This window comes from Octodon degus, unplaced genomic scaffold (genome assembly GCF_000260255.1).
Source record: "Octodon degus isolate 3935 unplaced genomic scaffold, OctDeg1.0 scaffold00018, whole genome shotgun sequence".
Classification (NCBI taxonomy): Eukaryota; Metazoa; Chordata; class Mammalia; order Rodentia; family Octodontidae; genus Octodon; species Octodon degus.
The window spans coordinates 13,163,597-13,169,906 of record NW_004524594.1 but is presented as its reverse complement, the minus strand read 5'-3'; positions in this window follow the sequence as shown (position 1 = coordinate 13,169,906).

The window sequence follows — 6,310 nt, the reverse complement described above, 5'->3', positions numbered from 1 at the left end:
AGAAGAAGAAGAAGAAGAAGAAGAAGAAGAAGAAGAAGAAGAAGAAGAAGAAGAAGAAGAAGAAGAAGAAGAAGAAGAAAGAAAGAAGAAAAGAAACATTGCTGAATTACTTTCCATTACCTAGAAGTAGAGTTCTCAAGAAGCCTTGCAAACCAAGAGGCAATGAAATACTTAGAGGATGGAATCCAAGTTCTCTGACTCTCAACAGTGGCCTTCAGTTATGTAAGCGATATGGGTGAAAGAGTTCCACAGAGATTGTGCTCAGCCTGCAAGACACATGCCCTGTTGCAGGCATAGCCATTCCTCAGCCCCAGTGAAGCCCTGTGTCCAATGACAAAGAGGTGTGGCTGACGGCTTAGGGGTATGGCTCCAGGAGCCAGGGTCCCAGAGTTTCAGGCCTGCTTTTCTACTCACTGGCTGTAAGAGCTTGCACAATGCATGGAATCATTCTCCACTTCAGTTTTTATACCTGCAAAACGAGGCTAATAATAGCCTGTGCGACAGCATGCTGTTATAGACATTAAGTAAGTTAATATATGCAAAGTGCTTTAAAAGATGTTGGGCTATCACTCCGCAATAAATGGTACAAAGCCCACAAAGCAGCTTCTTTTTCATTAGACCACCTGAGTTTGAGGAGAAGCAAGAATCAGGCTGTTTTTAAAGGGTGAAATATATTCCGCTTAGGCAAATACACTGAATTTTCATAGAGTATTTTCAAAATACTCTATGTGGGCCGGCCTAGTATCTCAGCAGATTAAAGCACCCACAAGCAGGCACAGGGTCCGTGGCTTCGATCCCCAGGCCAGCTTTGCCAGCCCCGTCCCCAGGGCATGCTGAGACGGCAGTTGAGACCGGGTGTGGTGGTGCACACCTGTAATCCCAGCTCTTGGGAAGCCGGAAACAGGTGGATCACTACAAGCCCAATCTAGTAGTGAGACCCTGAACAACGTATAGACCCTTCCTTAAAAATACAAAAAAATACTCTAGGGGAACAAAAGAATATACTTTAGGCCACAGAGAGTCCACAGGTGCCCGACACCCAGCACTGTATAAGGAGCCAACTTGGGCCAGAGGCACCCAGGCATCACCCGCCCTCAAATTTGTCACCTGTTCCCTGATCCAGAGAGCACAAAGCCTAGGAAACAGGGATGGCAGGAGGACACAACCTAAAGGCCAGTGCCAGATTACAAACAGCAAGTGACAGATGGCCCTCCTCATCAAACGTAACAAAAGTACTCTCCGCAATTTAAATGAAGCCTTTAATATACAAGCAAGCATTGGGGCCAGTGTTTCCACCTTTGTCCCCGAACACTTCACTCACGGACTTTAATGTCCGGTCTGCCAGGACCCATGCTCGAGGGGGCTGGGAGGGATGCAGAGAAGCCCAGCTGCCCAGAGTTGATTCGCGTCATTCCATTTGCAAAGCATAGCCACTGCTCGGTGAGTCCCTCATCCAAAGCAGCCGCCAAGATCGTCAAAATCACCAGCTGGCAGTTCAGCAGACAGCGGTGCATCTGCTTGTCTAAGCGAGGTGACGGGAGATGAATAAAAGAGAAATGCGTGTCAACACTGTTCAGGAACCCCCTTTTTAATGCACCACAAAGCACTAAGAAAATGAGAGATATTCTCTTTAAAAGTTGAAGAATCCCCCCTGCATTGTCCATTAATATCTTGGGCACACTGTCTTTTCTGCCATTATTTAAAGACAACTGACAAACTGACAGCTTCCTAACCCGATGCCAGTCCCTTCCTTTCTCCTAGCAAATATGCGGCCCATCTGCCTCCAATCAATGATAGGGCACGTGGAGATAGAGCAATGAGATATTTTTAAGCACTCCCTTAATTAATTCACTCCAAGGACTTGGCACGTGGAGCATTATGGGGTGAGGGGTGGACAGAGGGCGGAGAGAGTAAGCTCACAATCCTGGGAAATAAAGAGATTTGCTATAATCTGGATTCTAAAGCCCTTTCTATGAAACATGCCGATTGCCTCCAGCAAGCTGTTAGGGGGCGTACAAGTGAGGGCTGGAGGCATGGTGATGTCGGGCGTTTGTTAGATTCTTTTCAGACTGCGAGGACAAGATCTTAAAATGAAAACAAAACTAAAATTTTGTCTTGAGCATGGTACTTCGGCCTTCTACAGCTAACATTTTACTAGATTAAAATAATTATTACGGGTCATAAGGGACGTAGAGATTCAGTTTATTTTGAGAGGCAAACAGTCCAGTGAGGGAAAAATTTAATCCTGAAAACAATGTAGTTCACCTTGGAAAGAAAGAAACCTAGGCACATGAGCATTGTGTGACATAGTAGTGGGGAAGGTGGAGAGATTTTTCTATGAAATCAACCTGTGTCGAGCCTCATGGTGTGAAAAAGCTTCGAAATTCTGGAAGTGGGGCATTTATGGCACACTGATCCACAAAGCTCCCACTCAGCTGCTAGATATTCCATCCTTCTGGAGCCAGAGTGTCCCCTTTTAAGGACTCTTCCTTGTCTGACAGGTCTCTTACAGACAAAGCTCAAGTGGAGGATGCGTAATGATGCCACATGGTAGAAAGGAAGTCATCGCTGGTACTGCTGCTGTACAGACCTGTTTTGTTTTGTTTTGTTTTGATTTCTAGTGCACTTGCACTTTACAAGTTTCATTTGGATTTAGAAGCCATTTCTTGAGAATTAAGTTTTCAGTTGCTCACAAGAGACTGTCTTAGTAAACATGAAATGGCTTTCTCAGAGCACCACTAATAGCCATTTTACCCAAGGGGGGCTGCTGCTGCATCCTAGAAAATGAGAAATGAAATTCCAGCAAAGCCTGAGGAACACACCATGCAAATCCCTCTAGAGCCCAAACCCCATACTCTCCACTCACCCCTCAGGAAATCCACTCCATGGCTTCTTCCCCCAGCTGACCCCAACTTCACTGCCCACGGAATGGAGGCCAATGTTGTCTTTTGCTTGCATTAATACATTCGGGGTCTCCTTCCCCAGGGTTTTCAGCTATCTCTTGCTTTCTAAGTTTTCTATGTATAGTCTTCTCTATCATTCACTCTCTAAGTCAATCCAAAACCCAAGACCTCCTGATAGGCTTTCACGTTGGCACCTTAGCTCCTGGGAGGTAATCATAAAACACATTGCCTTGTGTCTCAGAAAGACTGTAGCGACCCTGCTGTCCCTCACTCCTGAAAACGTGTTTCTACAACGCTTGCTTCTTCAGCATCTAGACATTCCACTGTGACCCACTCCATAATAGACACTAGTCTATCCACCACTACTTCTACTTTCCAATTTGGGTCAACAACCTAAAAGCCATCTCAGTGATTCTATCTATGATGCAAGATGGAAAAAAAAAATGTTCAACCATCAAATTAGACCTCGCTTTATAAGAAAACACTTCTTGATGAGGGGAAGCTACCAAGGAGACACTGTTGATTTTTACAGAAATTGGATATTCATACACTCAATTCCAAATAATCAGAAATTTCAAGTTTCACCAGAAAATAGTAAGTATGTTCTATAAAAGGCAAACAGCAAGTGCACATATTATAAAAGAGAACATTCTAGAAGGCAACTTGCAGGTATGTATACCAACTATTTGAGACAAAGCCAGTTATCTTCTGCACCAACTATGCCTAGCACAGTCCTCAGTGATACCTGACATTTCCAGAGAAAATCCTAGTGCTAAGCCAAGACCTGGAACCCTCCTGACAAGATGTTATATCCTATATAGTTTTATTCTTACAGTCTATTCTCATCGGATTGTCTATTCATAGAGTTATCAAAAACTCAAAAGTGGTAATGCAAACAAATATTTTGAAAGTGAAATGCTTAACAGATATCAGATGTCACTGTTGCTTAGAACAGTTCTTCAAAAACTGAGAATCCACAGATATTCTCAATGGCATCGACATCGTGACATATACCAAAATGGTCAGGGTACCATAGTAACCCATGGTAAATTCCTGGGTCCCAGTTGAACTAAAAATACCGAAATTGAAAGCGTATAATTATATGACTATTCCAGCATATTTCTCCATAATGCATGTTCTAAATAAATAGCTTTAATATATCTAGAGGGCAAGGGGTAGCATAGGAGACCACCTTGGGAAATCTTGGTGAATTTTCCTTTACAAAGGGTATTAACCAAGGAATATGAACCAGACTAAAATGTACTAATAAAAGTTCTCAACTGGAGCATCTCAGTCAACTCCCAGACTGTTTATGTATCTGTACCCCATGCTCCAAAACCTGGCATGGATTGTCTCCCCAACAAGAACTCGATAAATACTCCTGGAAGAAAAGGGCTTTAGGAATGTCCTTTGCTCATCAGTTACTGCTCTTAAATAATGATGGATTACAGACCTTTCTATATGATCTTTCTATGTGATCATAGCCTTTTGGGGTTTTGGGTGGTTTTTTACAGTTTTTAAATGCAGATTTCTGCAGTCAATCTTTTCTTAACAAGGCACAATGAACAAAGATGACACTTACTGAATGTCTTTCTTAGACCCTAGCATTGATTTCTGCTCTATACTTAATATCCACTCATGCAGCAGCTTGTGCTAAGGACAAAGGTGAGATAAACTCGCAGTTTGGGAAGTTGTGGTATCTTAACTTTTGCCTTCTGGTCATCAGATTCATGAACATGCTGGAAGCAGGACTTGGAAACCAACCGTCATCCATTATTTTCACAGATGTTTCCCACCCTATCCTTTACAAGTACAGGTAAGTTTACAAAAGCCTTGAACAGGGCCAGGGAGACAGCTCTAAGGCACCTGCCCCCCAATTACAAGGTCCTGGGTTTGCTCCCCGGTATCACAGGAAAAGAAAAAGCCAAAGCCAAAAAAGCCTTTCTATCTTTTCTAATATGAAAGCCTTTCAATAAAACACAGAGAGGCACTGATGTCAACCCATGTGGATCCCTAATGTTTAATTGTGGAGATGTGGGCTTTTGTTGTTGTTTTCATTTTTTTGTTTTGCACAAGATACCACTTCCCTCCTTTTTATACAAGTATCTCCCTTGAAAAAAATTTCTGAGAAATGATAATTTTAAAGCTCCAAACTGCTAAGCTTGTTAAGAGTAAAAAGAAAAAGAAAATTTCACATTATGACCAGATGCCAGAGCTCTCTGGAAAGACTCCAGGGGACAGAGAAAGGATGAGCTCCCTTCCTTGGACGCAGATGGCTTTAAAACTATTTTCCTTTGTTGTAAATTGGAATCTAGATACTGGTTTTGCACACCAGCTCCTGGCTCCTGCTGAAATCATCCCGCAACACTAGCCTGTAGCCCTGACAAAACACAGCACAGGAACTCTCAGAAGTGCCCAGGGCAAAGACTCTCCACTGGAGCCCAGTCAGGTCCCTGATACTCTCACTTCTAGCACAACATAGATCCAGCGATCTTAAGCGGCTAGTGCCACTTTCTGGTCCTAGGGCTGAGTTCTCACACTAGTCCTTATATTCCCCCTCAAGCTCTAGCACGCCTGAGACACTGGTCCAGAGATCCTTCCTCGGTCTCGTGAGTGTTTATGGGATCCTTCAACCTCTCTTAGTCCCATCTTCTCTTTATTTATCAGTCGGTGCTTTCTCCATGCTAACTATAGGGCCGGGAGGCAGGTGGTCTCCAGACCCTTGGGGAAAATAGAAAAGCCAAAGGTACGCCAGACAAGTCTGGAGACTCCTATGCCTGTCCGAAACTACAAGTTTTCCCGCCTCTCCCGGGAAGCACCCAACTCTTTTTCACACTGCCTTGGAGCTGGCCAGGGAGATTCCGACATCCAGGGTCAAGGAGGGATCCCGGCGGTCCCAGAATCTCTGGCATGACTGCTGACTTGGGGTTCAAGGCTGCGCGCGCTGATCCTTGCCCCGCCCCGGCCCTGGTCCTGCTCATTCATTCCGACGGGTCCCCAGTTTCCAACCCGGTCGCGCCTGCCCTCCGCACTAACCCAGGCCGATCCCTATTGTTTTTAAATCACAAAAGTGACCTCTAGAGGATATTTTCTTCACACTTGTCACACCTCCACCGTTCCTTTCCCCGACAATTAAAACAACCCTCTCTGCCTGTCACATAGAGTTCACCGGCAAGCCCTATCCTGCGTCCAGCCAGGCCGTCACTCTGCCCCCATCCCTGGGGCCTGGCGCGACACCTCTCTGTCGCCACCCCAGGTAGGGTACTGCCACCCCGCGCGGCCCCCAGAAGAGCCTTCTCACCCGTCCGCGGATGCCATGGTCTGGGGAACGCCCCCTCCTCTTCAGCACAGTCGGGAAGCGGCAGGCGAGAGAGCGACCGGGAGCCGGGTGCGCTCGAGAGTGTGGC